A 24,668-nucleotide genomic window follows, 5' to 3' on the forward strand; every position below is an offset into this window, starting at 1 on the left:
AGCTGGGAATTCTAGACCACACGACATATGCAGGTCCCCAACCTACATACACCAACCTGCACTCAGATCCTCTAAAACAAGAACGGGTCCACGCCACCCGAGAACACAGTACTCCACCAATCCAGCCCATGGCCATGTGGGTACATGCTATTCCTGCCATCTCTCCACTCCCAGTGCGCGAGTAGCCATTCTCGTACTAGAATCGCTAAGTTAAGGCTTACCGAAGTATGTGGTTAGTACTACAAATTCTCACCTCATGCAATTCAACAATGGACGTGCCTTAATCGACACAGGCGGAAAGAACCCGCTCACAAGACCTCCTTGTCTTGTGGCTCACACACACACCGAGTCCGCCCGGTCTAAATTTATTACTCCACATTTCCATATCACTTGATAACATAAGTAACTAAGGTTCCATTTGAAACTTGCATGTGACAGTTAATCACCTGACTTCATCGTTCTACGCATAGCTAAGCAAAACTAGGCATATACGAATTTAAAACTAGTAATATGGTAAATATGGAATAACAAGGTTGGTAATGCACCAATTAGGCTCTTACTTAACTCCTAATCACTTAATGCAGTAACGGAAAGCAAAAGCGAAATTAATTTGTAAAACACAAGGTAGGGTTGTATGCATTCGGGGCTTGCCTTCGTTGACGGAAAAGTCCGGTTCCTGCGACGTTTCACAAGTATTCGATCCGACCTCAACAGACAGATTAACCTCCTCAACAACTTGATTAACTACCACGTGTTCACCTTCGTTCACTACACGTAATAACAATGCTATGTTTAACATGATGCGGAATACGAAACATGATGCTCGATGATGGATGCAAAATTTAACAATTTGAATACAACTTTCCTTCGTGGTACAGCTGCAAGTCAAACAAACTAAATCTTTTTCGTAACACATACATCAATGGTCAAGGATCATTATCAACTAATGACCCAAGGACATCACCCAATCAAAAATTCAAACAAAACCTAATTCATTAAAGGTTACTATTTGCTTTTATGAATTAATTATTTAATTCAAAATTATGAAATAAATCAACTTATTCTAATTGAGCTCAAAATTTTTGTAAATGTTCATTACATACCAAATAAGTGGCAAAACAAATTTCATAATTTTTGGACAATTAAATAAGCCTAGAAAAATTATGGAAATCCATTTATTAATAAATTGAGTAAATTTTATCACATTCAAAAAGTACTGAAAAACATTATTTCATATTTTTCTTAAATACTATACATCACAGAGAAGTCACACAAAAATTTTCATAATTTTTGGAGCTCTAAATAAATCTACACAAAATAACAAAAATAGACACTATTCATTCAAATCTGAAAATAGAAAAATCCATTTGAACGCTGAGTCGCTGACAACGGGTCCCACCTGTCATCCCTAACCTCGCGCGTTTGATCACGACGGCGACGGCGCTGACCGACGTAAACTCATCGACGGTGAGTCCAACGGCGACGGCCAAAGTACCAAAACGATCACCAAGACTAGGCTCATCGATTGACATTCCTATCAGCACTGATTACGGCCCTATACTAGCTCGACGTCGGCCATGGTGGACGCGGTGGCACGACAACGCTACGCCGGCGGCGTGAAACTAGTAGAGCTCAAACAAAGGATCCAGGAAGCACCAGTGGCTCACCCCGAACGTGTTGAAGCAAGGAGCGAGGGCGTAGAAGCAACGGAGAGGCGTGACGACGATCACGGTGATCACGGCGGAGCAAAGATCATCGGTGAGGAAGAACCGGCGACTGCAGTGGCCAAAATGAGCAACCAACTATGGATTAAGGACCACAGCATCGAAACGAAACAGAATCAACCAAAACTAGGGACGGAGATGCACCGTGGAGCTCTGGCCGCGGAGAATCGTGCTCGGCGGAGGAGTTACCGGCCACGAGGAAGAAGACGATGCAACTTGAGTTCCTGACAAAGACAAGCCAAATTGGTGGGTCGGCTGGATGCGCAAGGAGTAAGCGAAGCTGGAACTAGCTTATCAGCGACGGTGGGGCACAACAACGATGGCGCGGGCTCGCCGGAGATGAGCAAGGCGACGGGAAAAACAGAGCAAGGAGAAAGGGCAAAGACGACGGCGGCTCAGGCTATAAAGGGGGCCAAGAAGCTCGAGGAAGCTGCACTGTGGCCTTTACCGCACCAGTGCAACGCCAAAATTGCCATGACTGTGCCTGGAACGCCGAAGAAGGAAACGCCGGCAATGTAGCTTCGGCGGTGGACACTGTTCACCAAAATTACAAGTTTGCCATTCGCCAAAATTCACAAATTACTCTCAAATTTTCATAACAACTCAAAAATATCCAAAAACAAAAGTTGTTCAAAATCAAAAGTTCTACAACTTTGCTTTTATAACCAACTCCTAATTCGGTCTAGATTTTGAAATGAACTTTCAAATTCAAATGGGGAAATTTAACGAATTACGCCTTTTTGAATTACTCCAAATTTTACTAAACAACTTGAAAAACTCCAAAAACAAACTTTGTATAACATGTCAAGCTCTACACTTTTGCTTTTGGGCTCAACCCCAAAATATGCTTAGATTTTGAAATGGATTTTCAGGGTAGGGTTTAAATATTGAAAATCAGGGTTTTCGGAATTTCAAATCAATACAAAGGTTTTAAACTTGATTCAAACAATACCAAGCAATACTTAACACATAAATATAAACTTGTTTTAGTGTGTGCATCTCAAAGTTTTCACCAAATGCCAAATGCTTTGTAATGCATATGATGATATGTCAGGTTTTAGTATTTAAACACCTGAGGTGTTACACTAAGCAACGTGCCGAGGCTGCTGAGCAATGAGCACAAGCTTTGGAAGGCCAGGTCTCGATGGTGGTCGAAACAAACACACAGTTACAGGAAGAGAAGCAATTCCAACCTGATGAGCTTAGTTCTTTGGGTCAAATGCAGAGTGGAGAAGTTGCGCGTCTAGTGAGAGAGCAACTTGATCATCAAATGGCTGATTTCTTTGCACACATTCATTCTTGTGCTTCACTGTCTCCACCATTGAGTTTAATACCTATAGTTGAATAAATTATTTGAGATTTGAAAGTAGTGTGTGAGTTATTTAGAGAGTTCCAAGTGTAATCAATTTTTGTGTATTGCTGGATTGCACCATTACCATGGTTAAAGAATTATTGGTCTACAGTTGTGAGAATTGTATTGGTACATATTTGTTGAGCCATTTTTGTCACTACAACATGTGCGATAATGATAAATCATTTGCTACAATATCTATTGTTCCACACAATGGAGGCTTTATCTTGTGAGAAAACTTGTCATAACTAATATTTTCACACAAATGCTATGTTTTTTTGGTGATGAAATTATCGACACAACATGTCTTATCAATTCTCACAAAAAGATCATATTGTGAGGAAAAGTTTTGCCTCTATAATATATATATATGTGAGGATGAGTTACATCACAAATAAAATGCATTTGTGTTGATAAGGCGCCACCTTTTCCCATATGAATTGTGGCGAACAACTAGACACAATTGCAACTAAAACAGTGTGAACAAATTTTGACACAATAAACTTGTATAATGCGAAACTTTGGTCACTGATATGTAGTCTTTAGTGACCATATAATTTGTCACTTTTACAAATGGTAACTATGACGACCAAATTGCCATATATACTCTATAGTCATGTCAACTATTCTAACCACTAAAAACACTATAAGTGGCATTTTTGGTGCCACTAATACTTATGTTTTTGTGGCAACGAATGGGGCCACAAATGGCCACTTTACTACTGGCACCACACTTCATCATTAATGAGTATGGTTTGTAAGGGACCATGACGCCTAAGAGGGGAGGGGGGTGAATTAGGCAACTTAAAAACTCTAACTCAAAACTATGGCCTCTTTTTCTATTCTTAGCAAAACCTATGCAAAGGATAAACTATCTAAATGTGCAACTATGGTTTTGCTAGTGTGTTGCTATCTCTACCGCAAAAGGAGTTATTCAAACAATGTAAATGTGGAAGCTAAAGAGTAAGGTAGAGATATGCAAACTCCCATCGATGACTCCGGTATTTTTACCAAGGTATCGAGAAGCATGCAAGCTTCCCCCTAGTCCTTGTTGGAGCCCCTCGCAAGGGCCAAGCTCTCTGTTGGGTAACTCCGTGGATAGCTCCGGGCCTTTCCCACGCGCAAGTGGGTCTTTGGTGTGCCTTCCAGCAAGCCTCTCTCAGACCTCTCCCCGCTATCTTCACTATCAAGCTTCCGGCCAAACCACCGTGGGCCTTGTTCCCTTCGGTACACGGTGGCGGCCACACCACAAACGCGGTTGGTGTGATCTCGCAAGACTACAAGCCCCTCCTATGTACAACAATGGTGCGCGCAAGCACCAAGTGATAAGAGGTGTGCAAACCTCACTAAACACTAGGCCTAAACCTAGCGCAAGCGCATAAGCGGTGGTCTAATCAACCTAAGCACTTCACAAAGCACCTACGCTAATCACCTAATGAATCACTAAGCACTATGCAACTGGAGATCACTAAAATGGTGTATCAACACCCTTGATATGTTTCATCAGCTCTCCTCTCAAATGGCTGGTTGGGGGGTCTATTTATAAGCCCCACTGAGAAAGTAGCCATTGGAGGCAAAACCTAGCTTTCTGCTACTGACCAAAAGCGTTTGGTCATCACGACCGTTGGAGCATGCACATTGATCGGACTCTATGCTGAGTCTGGTCACTGTTGATCGAACACGTCTGGTCATGCTAGCGCCGCTCTAGAACCTCTCTAGACTCGATCGGACACTATAGTTCATGCATCCGGTCATCCAGTGCTGCTGTGTCCGGTCACGCTAAAAACATTGCCGTGATGATGAACAGTGCCATCAGTGTGTCCGGTCACGTGTTTTCTTCAGCGTCCGATCGCCTGCTGACGCTTGCTGTAGTCTTGGACTACCGATCGGACGTGTCTGGTCGCTATAAGGGCTGCATCCGATCACCTCTGCCGATCTCGTTTCTTCGCGATCTTGTGTCTGGCTTGGTTCCCATCTTCGTGCTTAGACTATGCTTGATATCTTAGGTCTTCTCTTGTGCTCCTAGGGTCTTGCTTAAGGTGTTGATCATTGGATCATCATGTCATCTTGTCCAAGTCACGTCTTGCACCCTATTGAACTACAAAACAAACACTTGCAAATTCATTAGTCCAATTTGATTGTGTTGGTCATTAAACACCAAAATCCAAAGTAAATGGGCCTAGGGTCCATTTTCCTTATAATCTCCCCTTTTTTGGTGATTGATGACAATACGACCAAAACAAGCAAATAATAAAAATTTTGGAATTTAAAAACTATTTACTTTCTAGGATGCAATGCAAAGGGCAAGGTTATATGATGCTAAAAGATACCACATGTAAAGTTAAAAGATACCACATGTAAACATCTTTGGAAACTTATCTTGCCCTTGTAAATGTCCCCATGTGGCATTATGGATTTAAGCCTCCCCTAACTTCATAATCCACTATCCTCCCTTTCTCGGACCATTACTACTTATAAATTATTATGATCGGGCTTGCTTTTGGTCCTACAAATTCTCCCCCTTTGGAATCAAACACCGAAAAGGAAGACATTAGTAGTACAAGGGAGGGTCAAACTTTGTGATCCTTTGTATGTGGAGTGGAATAGGTCACAAAATTTGACTCTCACATTACATAGACTAAGCTCCCCCTAAATATATGCATCATATGATGGAGATGTAGTTAATGCATAATTGGAAAATTAATGCTCAAGGGAGTTTATTCTATATAATGCATGGAGAAAGCATATAAATACCAAAGTGAAATCAACATGATGATATCGATTTAGAAATACCACATGTGGAAACCAATTTGATCTATACCACTTGCAATAGGTGGTGGATATTTGAAGTATAATGCTTAACTCCGAGGACTCCATTTTCCTTGCAATGAGACTACTACACACATGATAAGCTTGAAAAGGTGTTAGTCTCAAAGCATCCAACTTGTCGAGTAACCTCCCCCTAAATTTGTGCACACAAGTATGGAATACTTGTAGGAGACATGCACATTGATTTTAGAATAAAAAATACCACTTGAAAGATGACATCACATGAATGTGAGAATCATTTTTGAAGGTGATATTCGGGAGAAATTATTTACAATTTGGACTTTGGTACATATTAGATGAACAATTGTAGAACACGCTATGTGCCGTGCTCCTAAACAATTTAAACCATGTAGGTTTGCTCCAAGGGTTTAGAGTGAAACCGAGCCGGCCTACCATATGATTATCTAGTGTATGCATGACAAAAGATTTAAGCATGCAAATGCAAACCTAGGCATAAAAAAGAACTAGATGCTAATTGAGATTGCAAGAAATTAAATCTAGTTACCTAACATGGGGAGGGGAATTTGGGTCCATAGTGTTCACTAACCCACTTGGCAATTGACATGATCCAATGCGATGCACCCCATAAAATGCACCCATACTTTGCCAAGTCTCCAAATTCTCCAACGTCATCAGACTTCTCACTTCCCTTTTAGGATCCAAACCTTCTTGGTGCTCTTCATGTTGGAAATGATCTCCTTTGGCACCCAAATGCATTTGGCCCCATTGTTGGCATTCTTGTTCACCTTGATGGCCACCACCTTGTCATTTTTCTTCTTCTTCAAGAGATAAGGTATGGAGGCCTTTTTGTCCACCTTGTTGGTGTAGGTGTTGGAGAGCTTGCTTGTTTCCTTTTTGTTTTTCTCTTTCTTCTTAGGTCCTCCCCCATTCTTCACCTTGCACTCATAGGACTTGTGGCCTTCCTTCTAGCACACGTAGCAAACCACGGTTTGTCCTTCATCAAGCTTCTTCACTCCCTTGACGGTGTTATCTTGATGAAGTTGGGCTTCTCCGTCTTGCCTTTCAATTGAGTCAAGTCCTTGGTGAGGCGAGCCACTTCTTGCTTGAGTTGCTCATTCTCCATTGTGACCTCTTGTGTGCATGTATCTACAACAACTTTCTCAACACAAACTTGGTTGCACAAGGGTGAGTCTAAACATAAATCATTACAAGAAGTAGAGGCATCCTTTTTAGGCATGTCAAAGATAGAACTTTTCTTTTTAGGTGCCTTGGTGAGGGTTGTACCGATGGCTTCAAGATTTGCAACTTTATTAGTTAGCTCATCACAATGTTTGCACATGGTTTCCATTTTAGCAAGCAAACTTTTATAAGCATCTTGTGAGCTAGCTAACTTTTCCTTTAATTTTTCATTTTTCTTTACAAGTTGCTCATCATTGATTGTGCAATTATTTGTGTTTACACTAGTCTCAAGTTGCTCAATCTTAGTAGATAGCTCCATATTAAGATTGGCAAAAGTTTCATATTGTTCAAGCAAAGTAGCATAAGCTTGTTGTGAGCTATCTAGTTTTTCTTTTAATTTCTCAAGCTTCTTTTGTTGACTAGTGCAAACTTTAGCAAAGTTAAGATTTTCTTGCACAATTTCATCATAAGAAGGTATCTCATCATCACTATCACTATCATTGTCACTATCACTAGGGATAGGCTTTTTGTTACCTCGTGCCATAAGGCACACACGTGAGGTGCTTGATGATGAGTGCTGGTGCCCGTGCCTCTTATGGTGGTCTTCTTCTTCACTTGAAGAATCATCTCATGACCTTATTGATGTGAGGGCTTTGTCCTTGCACGCCTTCTTCCTTATCTTGGGTGTGGGCTTATTTAAACAAACTTCCACAAAGTGCCCCAACTCACCGCATCCATAGCATCCTTTCTTTCTTTGCTCATTTCTTTGATTGGTGAAGATGAGATCTTGAATTTGGATGGGCACACTCTTGACATTGAGCCTTTGGATCATCTTCTCCACATCGTTGATAAGTTTGATTGATTCTTCATCAAGGTCAGAGGTGGAGGAGGAAGATTGATCATCATCACTTGAATATTCATCATCATCATCATCCTCATCCTCATCATCTTCTTCTTCATCTTCACTTGAGGAGCTTGAGCTTGAGCTTGTCTCAACTTGCTTGCCCTTCATCTTCTTTTTCTCACTACATGCGAGAGCTTTGCCTTTGCTTGATGATGAGGCTTCTTCTTGACCCATCTTCTATGACATTTCAAATGACATTATCTTGCCAATGACTATGGCTGGGGTCATGGTGCTCAAGTTCTCTATGTTGTGAAGGATGGTGATGATGCTTGCATATTTCTTTTATGGTAACACGAAGATGATCTTCCTCACGATATCCGCATCATCTAGCTTTGTTAATCCTATTGAATGGAGCTCATTAATAATTAGATTCAAGCAAGAATACATATCACGAACGAGCTCATCATCATTCATTTTAAAGGAATCATAATTTTGTTTAGCTAGACAATCTTTTTGCTCATGGACATTAGTTGTGCTGTCATGAAGCTCTTGGAGTTTTAACCAAATTTCATGTGCCATATTTAAAGTGAACACTTGGTTAAACACATCCATGCTAAAATATTCAAACAAGCAATTTTTAGCTCTAGCATTGAAATAAATTTCTTTTTCTTCACTCTTTGTGGGTTTATCGGAATTCTTAATGGGTTTCATCCCATCACGAGTGACTCTAAAAATGCCCAAATCTACCGCCTCAAGGTGACAAGCCATTCTAGCTTTATACTAGGGGAAGTTAGTGCCATCAAAGTGCGGAGGCCTAGAGGTATCCATCCCAACCACTCTAAATAGCGTCGGCTCAACGGCAATGAAGTCAAAGGTCCAAATTGAGCCAACCGGTTCTGATATCTCTTGTAAGGGACCGTGACACCTAAGAGGGGGGGGGGTAAATTAGGCAACTTAAAAACTCTAACTCAAAACTATGACCTCTTTTTCTATTCTTAGCAAAACCTATGTAAAGGATAAACTATCTAAATGTGCAACTACGATTTTGCTAGTGTGTTGCTATCTCTACTGCAAAAGGAGTTATGCTAACAATGTAAATGCGGAAGCTAAAGAGTAAGGTAGAGATATGCAAACTTCCATCGATGACTCTGGTATTTTTACTGAGGTATCGAGAAGCGCACAAGCTTCCCCCTAGTCCTCGTTGGAGCCCCTCGCTAGGAATCCCTCGTAAGGGCCAAGCTCCCGGTCGGGTAACTCCGTGGATAGCCCCGATCCTTCCCCACACGCAAGTGGGTCTCTAGTGTGCCTTTCGTCAAACCTCTCCCAGACCGCTCCCCGTCGTCTTCACTATCAAGCTTTCAGCCGAACCACCGCGGGCCTTGTTCCCTTCGATACACGGTGGCGGCCACACCACAAACGTGGTTGGTGTGATCTCACAAGACTACAAGCCCCTCTGATGTACAACAATGGTGCATGCAAGCACCGAGTGATAAGAGGTGTGCAAACCTCACTAAACACTAGGCCTAAACCTAGCGCAAGCGCATAAGCGGTGGTCTAATCAACCTAAGCACTTCGCAAAGCACCTACACTAATCACCTAATGAATCACTAAGCACCATATATGCAAGTGGAGATCATTAAAATGGTGTATCAACACCCTTGATATGTTTCCTCACCTCTCCTCCTCTCAAATGGCCGGTTGGGGGGGGGGTCTATTTATAAGCCCCACTGAGAAAGCAGCCGTTGGGGGCAAAACCCAGCTTTCTGCTACTGATCGGACGCTGCTTTCATCTTGACTAAACGCGTCCGATCATCATGACTGTTGGAGCATGCGCATTGATCAGACTCTTTGCTGAGTCCGGTCACTGTTGATCGGACGCGTCCAGTCACGCTGGCGCCGCTCTAGAACCTCTCTGGACTCGATCAGATGCTGCAGTTCTTGTGTCCGGTCATCTAGTGCCACTGCTTCCGATCACGCTGAAAACATTGCCGTGATGATGAACAGTGCCATCGGTGCATCCGGTCATGTGTTTTCTTCAGCGTTCGGTCGCCTGCTGACGCTTGCCGTAGTCTCAGACTGCCGATCGAACGCGTTCGGTCGCTATAAGGGCCACGTCCAGCCACCTCTGCCGAGCTTGTTTCTTCATGATCTTGCGTCCGGCTTGGTTTCCATCTTCGTGCTTGGACTATGCTTGATATCTTGGGTCTTCTCTTGTGCTCCAAGGGTCTTGCTTAAGGTGTTGATCATTGGATCATCATGTCATCTTTGTCCAAGTCACGTCTTGCACCCTATTTAACTACAAAACAAACACTTGTAAATTCATTAGTCCAATTTGGTTGTATTGGTCATCAAACACCAAAATCCAAAGTAAATGGGCCTATGGTCTATTTTCCTTACATGGTTATTTCTGGGGAATGAAAAATCATCACTAGAGTATTTGTAAGGCGAGTATCTATGGCGACTAGTGGCGATTTAAAAGCTCGCCAGAAAGGCTGGTTTGTGGCGACAAAATAAGCTTTTGTGATGAAACTTTTCGCCACAAAAACCCTTTGCCCTTATGGTGACGCTATATTTACAAAATTATACTTATTTATTAGCTGTTTTTTTTTCGAGATTAATTTCCACATTAGCCTACATGTGATCAACACAATAGGGACACAAAATAATTTCCACTGTAGCACTACTCTATTAGCGGATCATGAGTCACGACATCATATTGGCACATTAAAGATGGTTGGTAAATTTTGCTATGTTTCACATGGTGAGCAACTTATAACACATAATTCAATAAAAAATTTGGGTCCAAACCTATTACCATTGCCCATTGTAACTACAAACCGACTGTGATGCTGGTGTTGGTGATTTGTAATAAAAACCCTTGTGGTAGTAGATTATCACTTGCTGATGTTTTAAACCCAGCAGTGCTTGATGCTTGTGTAGGAGGGTATGTACATGTGGATGTCTGATGTTATGTGACACACTATATATGTATTTTCCTATGTATATTGGACATATATAATAAATGGAACCTTCATGTGATGTCAACTTGAACTATGTTTGTGAGAACCTTATGAAGTCTCGTCAATGTATTATGTAAGGTTTGAAACATGATGAATTTATTGTCATGGGATTCAACCTGCTTAAGCTGATTAAGTCAAATGCTTGACATTAAAGTTTAACCGGATTTAGTTTAGAGATTCTTCATAGTTGAGGACGGACCAAAGAGTGCCTAGCTGAACTAGTTAGGTGGCCTCGGCGGCACTCCTCAGGTCCTGAGTTCGACTCCCCGTGGGAGCGAATCTCAGGCTGGGGTTAAAAAAATCCCCTCGTCTATCCCACGGCCAAAGCGTAGGTCAAAGGCCCGACCCGGTTCTCACAGGGCAACAGTGTCCCTGTGTCAGGGTGGGGCAGGGGTTTGGGGGTTTTCTCACCCTATGTGAGGAGGTCTTTTCTCTTACATCAATGCCCGGGGTGGCTTACCCCACAGATCGAGTTTTTCTTATAGTCGAGGACAGAAAAGAAATTTAGAAATGGAAAGCCTAAATGTTGTTTAGCATCTTGGTTAAATTACACAAGAGGAGACTTTGTGATTTTATTCATGGACGATGCATAAAACTCAAAGAATTGTAAACAACAATATTTTGCACTACCGGTCGTTGGTTGCTTCTCACAAGTGGCATCCACTAGTAAGATATGTCCTTAGTAATGGGCTAGGATAAAAATGAAAGAAAACTTAACGGACTAAAACATCTTTTTGGAGAGATCTGGTTATTTTTGAAAGGCATATAATAACCAGGTCATTACCAGGAGTGTGAACCTAGCCATGCACCTGTGCTTCAGGCACTTTTGGCAGCTATTTCAATTCTTTGTTTTTACCTGCCTTGAGACAAAGTTCCAATTTCCACACATTTGACATAAAATTTTTCCATGGCGCCCTTTCACAAAAATCCACCATCATTCAATATGTTACTACTATATATATATATCCCTAAGATCTCAGATCCAAATCCATCCTATTTCTAGGAAAATAGGGAGAAAATTTCTTGAAAGGATAAGGGTGGTCTCTGAAATCTCAATTTTCCAATTGTGAACTCAGCCATGCACTTGTGCTTTGTTTCCATGTTTTGTGTTTTCCTGCCTTGAGACAAAGTTTAAATTTCCACACGTGTCAGATAAAATTTTTCCATGGCACCCTTTCACAAAAATCAACCATCATTTAATACATTACTACTTAGTAACGGCTAGTATAAAAATGAAAGAAAACCTAATAATGAACTAAAATATCTATTTGGAGATCTGGTTAGTTTTGGAAGGCATATGATAACTAGGTCACTGCCAGGTGTGAACCCCACCATGCACTTGTGCTTCAGGCCCTTTCCCCAGTTGTTTCCATTTTTTGTTTTTCCCTACCTTGAGACAAAGTTCAAATTTACACACATTTCACACACAAATTTTCCATAGCGCCTTTTGACATAAAATCAACTAACATTAAATACGTTACTAGTTAGTAATTGCTAGGATAAAAATGAAAGAAAACTTATAATGGACTAAAACATCTATTAGGAGATCTGTTTACTTTTGGTAGGCATGTAATAACCATGTCATTGCCAGGTGTGTGAATCCAGCCATGCACATGTGCTTCATGCACTTTCGGTGGTTGTTTCCATTTTTTGTTTGGACCCGCCTTGCGATAAAGTTCAAATTTCCACACATTTGACTTACAAATTTTTCATAGCGCTCTTCCTATAAAATCCACCAACATTTAATACGTTACTAGTTTGTAATGATCAGGATAAAAATGAAAGAAAACTTAATGGACTTAAACATCTATTTCGAGATCTGGTTACTTTTTGCAGGTATGTAGTAACCTGGCCATTGCCAGGTGTGCACCCAGCCATGCACTTGTGTTTGAGACCATTTCAGCAATTGTTTCAATTTTTTGTTTTTCCCTCCTTGAGACAAAATCCAAATTTCCACACATTTCACGTACAAATTTTCCATGACGCCCTTTCACAAAAATCCATCATCATTTAATACGTTACTAGTTATTAATGGCCAGGATAAAAATGGAAGAAAACTTATTGGACAAAAATATCTATTTGAAGATCTGGCTACTTTTGAAAGGCATATAATAACCAGGTCATTGCCAGGTCTGTGAACTCAGCCATGCACATGTGCTTCAGGCACTTTCGGCAGTTGTTTCCATTTTTTGTGTTTTCCTGCCTTGAGAGAAAGTTCAAATTTCCACACATTCCACATAATAAAATTTTTCCATGGCACCCTTTAAAAAAATCAACCATCATTTAATATGGTACTACTTAGTAACGGCCAATATAAAAATGAAAGAAAACTTAATAATGGACTAAAACATATATTTGGAGATCTGGTTAGTTTTGGAAGGCATATGATAACTAGGTCATTGCAGGTATGAACCCAACCATGCACTTGTGCTTCAGGCCCTTTCAGCAGTTGTTTCCATTTTTTTGTTTTTCCATGCCTTGAGACAAAGTTCAAATTCTCACACATTTCACACACAAATTTTCCATAGCGCCCTTTGACAAAAAATCAACCAACATTAAATATGTTACTAGTTAGTAATGGCCAGGATAAAAATGAAAGAAAACTTAATGGACTAAACATTTATTTAGAGATCTGGTTACTTTTGGCAAGCATATAATAACCATGTCATTGCCAGTAGGTGTGTGAACCCAGCCATACGTACACTTGTGCTTCAGACACTTTTGGCGGTTGTTTTCATTTTTTCCTTTTTCCCGCCTTGAGACAAAGTTCAAATTTCCACACATTTGACATAAAAATTTTCCATGGCACCCTTTCACAAAAATCCACCATCATTCAATACGTTACTACTATATATATCCCAAAGATCTCAGATCCAAATCCACCCTGTTTCTAGGAAAATAGGGAGAAAATTTCTCAAAAGGAGAAGGGTGGTCTCTGAAATCTCAATTTGCCCGGTGTGAACTCAGCCATGCACTTGTGCTTCAGGAAATTTTAGCAGTTGTTTCCATTTTTGTGTTTTCCTGCCTTGAGATAAAGTTCAAATTTCCACACATTTGACATAAAATTTTTCCATGGTGCCCTTTCACAAAAATCCATCATCATTAAATACGTTACTACTTAGTAACGGCTAGTACAAAAATGATGGAAAACTTAATAATGGACTAAAGCATCTATTTGGAGATCTGGTTAGTTTTGGAAGGCCTATGATAACTTGGTCACGGCCAGGTGTGAACCCAGCCATGCACTTGTGCTTCGGGCCCTTTCAGCAGTTGTTTCCATTTTCTGTTTTTCCCTGCCTTGAGCCAAAGCTCAAATTTCCAGACATTTCACACACAAATTTTCCATAGCGCCCTTTGACATAAGATGAACCAACATTAAATACGTTACTAGTTAGTAATGGCCAGGATAAAAATGAAAGAAAACTCAATGGACTAAAACATCTATTTGGAGGCCTGGTTACTATTGGAAGGTATGTAATAACTAGGTCATTGCCAGGTCTGTGAACCCAGCCATACACATGTGCTTCAGGCACTTTTGGCAGCTGTTTTCATTTTTTGGTTTTTAGACAAAGTTCAAATTTCCACACATTTGACATAAAAATTTTCCATGGCGCCCTTTCACAAAAATCCACCATCATTCAATACGTTACTATTATATATATATATATATCCCTAAGATCTCAGATCCAAATCCATCCTGTTTCTAGGAAAATAGGGAGAAAATTTCCTGAAAGGAGAAGGGTGGTCTCTGAAATCTCAATCTGCCAGGTGTGAACTCAGCCATGCACTTGTGTTTTAGGCACTTTTGGCAGTTGTTTCCATTTTTTGTGTTTTCCTAGCTTGAGACAAAGTTCAAATTTCCACACATTTCACATAAAATTTTTTCATGGCGCCGTTTCACAAAAATCCACTGTCATTTAATACGTTATTACTTAGTAATGGCCAATATAAAAATTAAAGAAAACTTAATGGACTAAAACATCTATTTGGAGATCTAGTTAGTTTTGGAAGGCATATGATAACTAGGTCACTGCCAGATGTGAACCCAACCATGCACTTGTGCTTCTGGCCCTTTCGACAGTTGTTTCCATTTTTTGTGTTTTCATGCCTTGAGACAAAGTTCAAATTTCCACACATTTCACATAAAATTTTTCCATGGCGCCCTTTCACAAAAATCCACCATCATTTAATACGTTCCTCGACCTCCGCTTTGGTGTGGTATCCTCTCGAGTCTTCTAGAACCTTCTAGGGTTGTTTTCGCTACGGATAAGTGCAATTTAATTTGACAATTTGATTCACCTTGACGGTTTTCTGGATAAACCCTGCTGAAAACATAAATTTACCAAAACTCATGAAAATTGTTATTTTAAATCCCTAAGCCTATGCTGGTGATCATTTTCATGCATGATTTCAAGTTATATTGATGGTTCATGATGGATGGTAACTACCATCAATAAACTCCCTCAAGCTTAACCTTTGCTCGTCCCTGAGCAATGCCAAACTTAGCAAAGGATTAGGAGTTGCTACAATGTTTTCACTTCTCAAAAGTACACATGCATTCTAACAAGAATTCTTCTCCGAATTAGAACAAACTGATTTGATTTTCAAACTTACCCATATTACCTTCAACCTTGGGGCTTGCAGCTTTCACTTGGGTCTTGAGCAATTGAAAGACAGAACGATTAAGTCAAACTTTATGGCCTAGATAGAATGATCAAGTCACTATGTCTCATGTTCTTTGTTCAACCATTATTCCGAAGTTTTTGTAATTTTTCAAAATAAAACTCAGAGATTCTATTGTATGACACTCTCAAGTATCTCAATATGTGTGGTATTTGTGGATCCTCACCAAGGCAATAGTGATGTTATGCCTTTCTCTTCCTACAACTAAGGCTTATGTGGAGCTCATAGGAGTAGAAATAATATGAAAGAGCATACTTACAATACATATATTGTAAAGTCAAACAACAGATCCAAAGAGAGTTGAGTCATACAATCAAATCAAGATGTCCATGTATGTGGAATTTATAGTGGATATATATGGTGGCTTGAAAACGTATCTCTCTTTTGAAACTTAGAAACATTTGCAAGAAAATATGGGCTATCTTATTCATTTCTTTTCTTTTTTTTCTTCTCTTTTTTAGGTGATCATCTAAGTACCCATTGTTTTAAATATCTCGGACACTTGTCCATTTTTTTCAACATTCTTCTTTTTTATGAATAACTCTTGCATAGCCCATGCCTCTTTTCTGCAGTAAAATATTTGAGAGATAGCAACAAGAACTTGGAGCATTTATTTGGTGGATGGAACCTATCAAGAATATTTTTGTTGCTTACTGCCAGTGTAGGAGTAAAACATTTTTGGGTGGATCTAAATGGAAAGCATGTTTTTACGCCTACCCCCAGTGTAGGAGTAGTGCATATGTCGGTGGTGTGTATATGATCTTGATTTTAAGAGCATGAAAAACCTCTCATAAGGATCAACAATGCTTGACCAAACTCAATGCAAAACAAGTAGCATATAAATGTGGAAGTTTTCTATTGGTACTTCTTAACGCATATAGAAATAATTCACAAGCACATGGAATTACCGTTGTAGCATTTCACCTAAAAGTATTCAAGGTATCGTATTTCCTCAGGGAACGGATGTGTAAGAGTCTCTTAACTAATTCACCTAAGATAACAAGAAGAAAGATAGCTCGGGTAGCGAGGTTTTCCAGGGATAGAGATCCTAAGTGTTTACACCAAAATTTGGGAAGAAGATTGTGGGAACTCGAAGCTTCCAGGTTTGTGTCATCAAGGAATCGATTAGATGTGAATCAGTATCAGCTGATTTAGATGTGATGTCAGAATTGGCTATTTTATGGATGACGTCAGCAGATGGTGTTAAAGGGCTATACTTGAGTGGCGCCAGGAGGATGTGTCAGACTCTATAAATAAGGAAAATTGGGGTTCAGGTTATTATTAAGTTAGGAACTTTTCTTTTATTCCAAGAATTGTAATGAGTCATATTTGAGTAGGATTCATGTTTATGTTCCGGGTATAAATATTAGACCCTGGTTATTGTAAAAAAATAAACATTCAATAAATACAATCTTTCTAGCTTTCGCCATCGCATTAGGAGTAGGAGTACTGCAACAAATAGGGCTTCATCGACTGATCGATCTCCAGCTTGCTTGTGTGTACCATCACGACTTGTATTGTGCTTGTAAAGCTGCATCAGCTGATTGATCTTTTATGAGCCATAATATAAGTTAGTTATCGATTTGTATCATAGTTTATAAGGCTACATCAGCTGATTGATCTTTTATGAGCCATAATGATGAAAAATTAGTTTGGTTTAAAACCAAAAGGGCAGACCTTTTCGTACAAACGTCCATATCTAGAGTGGTATGATTTAGTGGCCCTTCCTACTAATTACAGGCTTTCAGAATTTGCTAAGTTCACTGGTCAAGATAGCACAAGTACAATAGAGCATGTCAGTCGATATCTTACTTAGTTGGATGAAGCCTCTATTGAGGAAGCGCATCGAGTTTGTTTCTTCTCTTTGTCCCTATTAGGACTAGCTTTCACTTAGTTTTCATCACTAGCGATTAATTCTATTGTCAATTGGAGTGATCTTGAAAAGAAATTTCATACATATTTCTACACTAGGATAGGGGAAAGAAAGATCACAGATTTGATAACTATAAAGCAAAGAGCTAATGAATCGGGTGCTAAGTTCCTTCAGAGGTTCCAAGAAATAAGAAACTTGTGCTTTTTGTTGAATTTGACTGATGATTAGCTAGCTACATTGGCCATTCAAGGAATGTTGCCGACATGGAGAGAAAAGTTGCTTGGGCCAGAATTTGACAATTTAGGTCAGTTGGCTCAACGGGTGATAACACTTAATAGCCAATTCCAGAATATGCGTAGAGATACCCGATTCTAGAAGAATACTGCAATCGCTGAAGCTTATAATCCATATTTAGTCGTCAATGATGATGAAGAAGAGGAAATTGCCGCAGCTGATTGGAATTGGGGTAAAAAGATAGTAATGGTTCCAAATCCTTAGGGAAAAGAAGTTGAAGAGAGTTATGATTTTGATGTTACAAAAGGAGACAAACTTTTTGATTTCTTGCTTGAGAAGGGACAGATTAAACTGCCTAGCAATCATGTTATATTACCTCCAAATCAGTTGAAGAATAAGAAGTTCTGCAAATACCATAACACTACTTCTCAAACTACTCAAACTACTAATGATTGCAGGATTTTTCGACATCATATTTAGAGGGCTATTCAACAAGGGAAGCTTAAATTTGGTACAACTCGAAAAATAAAAGTTGATGATAATCCTTTCCCAAAGGATCATAATATGGTTGATGCTAAGTTATTCAAAGGGAGAGCTAAAGTTTTAACATCAGTTAGGGCAAGAGAAACTAGAATAGTTGATCCAGAGATGCAAATATCGACTGATGAATATAGAGAAATCAAAAGGTGTCGTGACCAACAAAAGAGCCGATATAAGCAGGGAGAAACGTCGAGAGATGGTGCGATGAGACCACGTGTTACATCTCGAATTCTATTGAATAAATGGCAATGGTAGAAGGAGAAAGATTATCAATGCTAGTTAGAAGAGAAGGAATATCAACGTCAACAAGAAGAAGAGAGATATGAAAGAGAACAAGTTAAGTCACATTGGAATTGCCTTTTCTTCAGACATTGTTGGAACGAAGGTTTGAGATTGCCTACTAGGAATAATTGCCTAGAATGTAACCAACAATATTGGAAGTTTAGTCAATCTCAAGTCAACCATTGGTCTATCCACGATCAAATTGAATATCAACGTAATGATGTGGATTGACGCTTAAAAAATACAAGCATTAATGATCGGCTTGGAAAACAAGTTGTTGATCAGAACTGGGACGATTATGAAGAAGAAGATGATGAAGAGTATGTTTGGTAGGAAGGGCAGTGGTGTCTAGGAGGTTTAACAAGAAGTTAGAAGAGAAGAGTACAATGATAGTGAAGCCAAAGGTCCAAATTGAGCCAACCAGTTCTGATACCACTCGTAAGGGACGTGACGCCTAAGAGGGAGGGGGTGAATTAGGCAACTTAAAAACTCTAACTCAAAACTATGTCCTCTTTTTCTATTCTTAGCAAAACCTATGCAAAGGATAAACTATCTAAATGTGCAACTATGGTTTTGCTAGTGTGTTGCTATCTCTACCGCAAAAGGAGTTATGCAGACAATGTAAATGCGGAAGCTAAAGAGTAAGGTAGAGATATGCAAACTCTCGTCGATGACTCTGGTATTTTTACTAAGGTATCGAGAAGCACACAAGCTTCCCCCTAGTTATCGTTGGAGCCCCTCATAAGGAATCCCTCGCATGGGCCAAGCTCCCAGTCGGGTAACTCCGTGGATAGCCTCAGGCCTTCCCCACGTGCAAGTGGGTCTCCGGTGTGCCTTCCGGCAAGCCTCTCCTGGACCACTCCCCACCATCTTTACTATCAAGCTTCTGGCTAAACCGCCACATACCTTATTCCCTTGGCTACACGGTGGCGGCCACACCACAAACGCGGTTGGTGTGATCTCGCAAGACTACAAGCCCCTCCGATGTACAACAATGGTGCGCGCATTGATCGGTGTATCCACACTCTTGATATGTTTCTTCAGCTCTCCTCCTCTCAAATGGCCGGTTGGGGGTCTATTTATAAGCCCCACTGAGAAAGTAGCCATTGGGGGCAAAACCCAGCCTTCTATGTAGCACCCGGTTTTAAAGACAAAACCAGATACACACTATATGTGAGCCCAGGAAGTCAAATCTCACATATAGCCACAAATAAGGATAATATCAAGAGACAATACTTATTACATAACGTATTAGTAAAAGAAAAGTACCCTTGGAGTATAGACAGTGGAAAGTCAACTCCGATCTTCAGACAAAGACTCCAAATCCATAGGGACGACTAACTGGTTGACCACAAGCCTAACTCCTCCAAACCAGCAATCTGGTACCCATCCGAGATTTTTATCCAAGTATAGAAAAATAAAGCAAGTGTAAGTACATGTCATACTTAACAATTATATCATGGGGTTCATGAGGCTCAAAAAGGCTAACGCTGGTTTACTACGATTAGCTTTAATAGATCATCTTTTTAAGCAGTTAGGTGGCAAAGAATTTATCATTCCCATAAACACATGATCAGGTAAACATGATTAATGTATAGCATAAACAATCAATTATTAGCATCATCATTATCCATTAGTGATCATCTCTATTCCATAAGGGTTCAAGGCCGCTCGTGTCCGTGAGCACGGCTATTATAACAGTTTTACACTCTGTAGAGGTTGTACACGTTCACTGTGAGTCGTGATTTACCCTTTCGCCCGAGGTAGCTAATCTCTTGACCCACTTCCAAGGAAGGTCGGTAGGGTTCACTATGAAGCCTTTCAAAGGTTTTGTCTAACAAGTTAGGGCCGCTAGGCATATGTGGCCCATCTCTAGGAGTGGCACGCGTGGGCATCGCAGCACGGTACACACTTCCTTGTAGCAAAGGAAACATACCCTATGCCTTAAAGGTAACCACTAACAAGCTAGAAAAGATCCTCATACTGAGCTAAAGCCAGAGCCATATGGCCCTCACAGTTGTACTGTAAGTCCCGGATGATCGCTTACAGATAAGTCCTTAGGGAGAGGAATCTAAAGCATATAAACACTCCAACCCCCTATTTCCATGTTACTAAAAAGTCATGTTTTAATGTTTATTGCATATACCATTAGTCAAGTTACAAGATCATGGTCTGATTAAGCACTAGCAAAAACTACCCAATGCAATGTCCCAAAGGTTCAAGGTACAATATATCAAATATCTAGGATATCCTCAATGGTAACAAGGTAGACACATGCAATATGAATTAAGTGTTTAAATGTGAATAGGTAACAAGGATGGTCCCATGCTATACTTGCCTTACACACCGATCCTTCGGTAAGCTTTAATCTTTAATGTCCTTCTTCTTCTGGATTACCACATGTATCTCACCAACTGGACAATCGTAGAACACCACACAAACATCCATACACATACATGCATAGCATACAGTTGCATCTATATCAGAACAGTACACCAATCATAGAAAAATTAAGTAAAAGAGATTGATATACGATTCTACGTATCACTACGAATACACAGTCACGAGAAGCATGCTAATCGGAGCTACAGTTGAAAAGTTACAACTACCGAGAGATTTGCTTAATACGTGGAAAAGAAAACTATAGGCTTCATTTATGTTAACCATATGAATTCATATATAAAAGATATTTTATAAATAATATGGATTGAATTAAGTCAATTCTTAGATTTAAATTATAAAACAAAAGTAAAACAAATCATATTTTATGTATAAAACCCAGTTGCATAATCATTAATCAAGATATGATTTAAACTATGATTTTCATGAAATAGTAATATAGTAAACATCATTACCAATATGTAGATCTTGTCGTTATGAAACAAACGCAACTTGAACGGACTATTTTGGAGTTAAAATGAACAAGTTATGATTTAAACAAGTTTTCCTTTAATTGAATAATAGATTAAATCTACCCATGAATTTTAAATATTGAAAACATGTCTAACAGTTATATAAACATGTAGAAAATGTAAATACGATCCTAACGCAATTCGAACGGGTCAAATCGGACTTAAAACGCAAAAGTTACGTATGAAATAGGGTTCAATGGCATTTCTGTAAATATTTGAACTCATTTTTGAATTAAAACAATTAAAATTCTGAATTTAAACGTATTTTGGGCTGCGCACACTAATTCTGGAAATGATAGGGTCCTAATCGAATAAAAACAGGGACTAAAAGAAATCATTTTGAACTGATTGGATTGCGGGTTGATTACTAGAAAACGCGGGGGCTAAATTGCAAAACGTGCAAGGCTTGACTACGGTTTGACTCATGGCTACTGACTGGGCGACATGTGGCGGTCTGTGGTTGGTGCGGTGCAGCACTTGGGTGTGGGCGCATGTTGACTTGGCGTGGTGCACCGAGTCCACGATCCGCGGTGGACCGATTACTCACCGAACCGGTGTGATCAAATGGTGGCCGTTCATTCACGATCCTACGGCGCAGGTGGAACTGGACGAACTCTGGCGGTGGTACAGCATCACCGGCGAGCTCGTCATGACTGACGGCGAGGCAGTGCATCGGCGAACTTCGGGGGGGGGGGCGTTCTCCCGTGTCAAACCGAGCACACCGGAATGATCTACGAGCAATCGCGAACACATTCGGATGCAAACCAAGGGCGGGAATAGCGCGTCGGGATGACAGCCTGTGGCGGCGCCATGGCCGGCGTGCCTGGAGCTTGTCAATACGGCATTCTAGGGCATTAACTACTAAAACTAGGGCACGGGGAGGTGGAGAATCTCACCGCGAGGTCGACGGAAGTGATCACGGTGTCCGGGAGGCTTCTACGGGGCGGGTCGACGGCAACGGCGGTGAACTGGAGAGAGAGAAGAATGTAGGTGAGTGAAATCCGAGCATTCCATGGCCAAAACAGTGAATTGAGAGTACCTAGATTCGCGGGGAAGCACGGCGGATCTTCGGGTGGCTTCGGCGACGAGGTTAGGGCGCTGGTCGGCGTATTACTGCGGCTGTGGCGAGTTCGAGCTTGGATGAACAGAGGAAGGGGCAAAGGGTAGGGCTCGGCTCGAGTCTTATAGGTGGTGGGGCTGCGGTAGATGGAAGGAAAGTGGGGGCGCGTGCGAGGATCGGTCGCCTTCCTTGCATGCGCGGAGGGCTGGCAGCTTGCCGTGGAAGCAGCGCCATCGACGGTGACTGGGAAGGAAAGGAGCTTCGGGGAAGAAGGAAAGTGGAGGGAGGCAGCACTGACATGTGGGCCCTGCATCGCAGCGAGAGGAAAGGAGAGACACTGGGCGTGCGAGTGCGACGCTGTGGGCACAGGGGTGAAGGCCAAAGCAGGCGTGCTGAACGGGCCGCGTTGGTGGGCTGGCGCGCACGAAAGGGAAAAGGGAGGTGCGGAGTGGGCCAACGCGGAATGGGCCGGTGTGAGGGAGAAAGGGATGGGAAGAAGGCGCGCGCTGGGCTGCCAGCAGCGGGCCGAGGCCAGGAAGGGGAGCGGAGCAGGCCAAGGGGAGGAGGAAAGGAGCGGGCCAGCCAGGAATGAGAAAAGGAGATTTTTTCCTATTTCATTTTCAAAACCAAATTCAAACATGATCAAAGTCAAATTAAAATAGAGTTTCAAACACACTTTTCAATTCAAGTAAAAATGAGGAATTTTAGTACGTTTCCCAAAATAAATCTTACACCTTTTTAAATTCTTTTATTTCCTAATTCCCTTTTATTTCTTTTCTTTTTACTTCAAAGCAATTTAATCCATTTTAAATTTTCAATCAAAACCCCTCAATCAAATAAATCAAATGTAATGGCATGTATGCTCAAACATGTTGCTACCTTATGATGAGTTTTAATTTAATGAAAAATTTTATTTTCCTATATTTCATGTGCACAAAAATTCCAACTTAAATGATTTTAACTCTATTTCAAAAGGCAATTTTTAGGGTGTTACATTCTGCTACTGACCGGATGCTGCTTTCGTCCTTACCGGATGCGTTCGATCGTCACGACCATTGGAGCGCGCTCATTGATCGGACTCTACGCTGAGTCCAGTCACTGTTGATCAGACGCGTCTAGTCACGCTGGCGCCACTCTAGAACCTCTCTGGACCCTATCAAACGCTGTAGTTCCTATGTCCGGTCGTCCAGTGCCGCTGCGTCCAGTCATGCTGAAAATATTGTCGTGATGATGAACAGTGCCATTGGTGCATCCGGTCATGTGTTTTCTTCATCCTGTAGCCTACGTTGAACCTGAACATGGGGGAATATGAGGGATGGATAGGGCTGTCACCACCTGCTGCCTACCCCTCAACCGTGGGGAACAAGGTAAACAAAGGTAGCCTCTAGCCTTGACACCACGTCTACGCTATCGACTACTACTCTAGCGCTGTACAGGGTTATCCATCTTTATCAGGAGCCCCCTACTAGAGTTTCGCTATTAGAACGGATGACGAACCCATAAGTAAATAGTAAACAAGACTAACTTAAAGTAGAACTCACCACTGAAGATAAATACGAACCTTTGCACCCCAAATAGTACAAGATTCACCGAGGTACAAGTGAAGAGGGAGCTGACATTCCCGGCATTCCTTCCTCTATGTGTACAAGGGGCCCCAAGTAAACAAATGGAGGTAGCCGACAATTCCGGTACTTCTCCATCTCTTTTTCTTCCTCACTCACTCCCTAAACTTAGCCAAAGAGGTAAGATATGAAAGTGGAGCTCCTCCTCTTCTTGCTACATTGTGTATCTTGTGTTGTGTGCTTCCCAAGTGTGTTGAGAGAGGGAGGGGTACCCCTCTATTTATACAAGAGCAAGGCGGTGCTTCTATCTATCTTTGGCGCAAAAGCATGGGATGCACCGCCTTAGCATGGGAGCATGCCACCGGCAGAGCGAGGCGTGGCTGAGTAGCGCCGGTAGGGGGTCGCCCACCCCTTGGGGTCGGCCGCCCCTTGACCGTGTGCACTCGCCATCGCCTTTGCCTAGCTGGCCATGGGCTTGACATGGATCCCTACTTCATGGTGTTTTGCCCAGTTTGCACTAAGTTGATGAGCGTCCCCCTTGTTCCTTTGCACAAATCAGCGTCGAAAAGCGCCTTTCGGTGAATTATTCCATGTATTTGTGTTTGTGACCTACA

Source organism: Miscanthus floridulus, chromosome 7, assembly GCF_019320115.1.
Source record: "Miscanthus floridulus cultivar M001 chromosome 7, ASM1932011v1, whole genome shotgun sequence".
Classification (NCBI taxonomy): Eukaryota; Viridiplantae; Streptophyta; class Magnoliopsida; order Poales; family Poaceae; genus Miscanthus; species Miscanthus floridulus.